Here is a 562-nt window from a genome sequence, read left to right on the forward strand (position 1 = left end):
GTGTCCAATGAGTTTTACGGGAAAAAAGCCAGCCAGACTTTTAAGCTACTGCATTGCTCCTTCTGAACCCCCCCCCCCCCCGCTACCCCCTCACATCCTCCACATCCTGCAATTCTAATAGAGCTCTGTTTGCATCACACACTTGTTTAAGACGTTACTCACACTCCACTCATACATAATGAATTTCACCTTTGACGTGCAAAAGGAGGGAAAAAAAATCTGGTGTGAAAATTGGCTGCGTGTTAGCGTGAAAGTCTGTGCCGGTGGACGCTGTGTGTGTGTGTGTGTTGCCTGTTGGTTGTTGTGCTTGTGCTGTGCTGTGTGTGTGTGTGTGCTGTGTGTCTGTGCTGTGCTGTGTCGTCCGTTGTCGTTGTGTGTGGTCACACACAAACACACACAGATGCATGTGTTTGGCTGCAAGCCGGGGAGAAAATGGCCTTTTCCAGAACTGATCAGAGATGGACAGCTTCTCCTCCTGGACCCACATATCATCTCCACACTGCAGGAGGACACATGCAAACACTCTTCCCACATCACTGACTTAAAAAGGATGAATAAGTCC

General features: G+C 48.8%; 1 protein-coding gene across 4 annotated transcripts in view; it reads left to right on the forward strand.

Annotated features, from left to right (window-relative positions):
* fgfr3 (fibroblast growth factor receptor 3) overlaps nt 1-562 on the forward strand; it is a 75,505-nt gene that overhangs the window by 29,935 nt on the left and 45,008 nt on the right. The window lies entirely within an intron of this gene.

This window comes from Morone saxatilis, unplaced genomic scaffold (genome assembly GCF_004916995.1).
Source record: "Morone saxatilis isolate NCDOM2014 unplaced genomic scaffold, NCSU_SB_2.0 Contig3, whole genome shotgun sequence".
Lineage (NCBI taxonomy): Eukaryota > Metazoa > Chordata > Actinopteri > Moronidae > Morone > Morone saxatilis.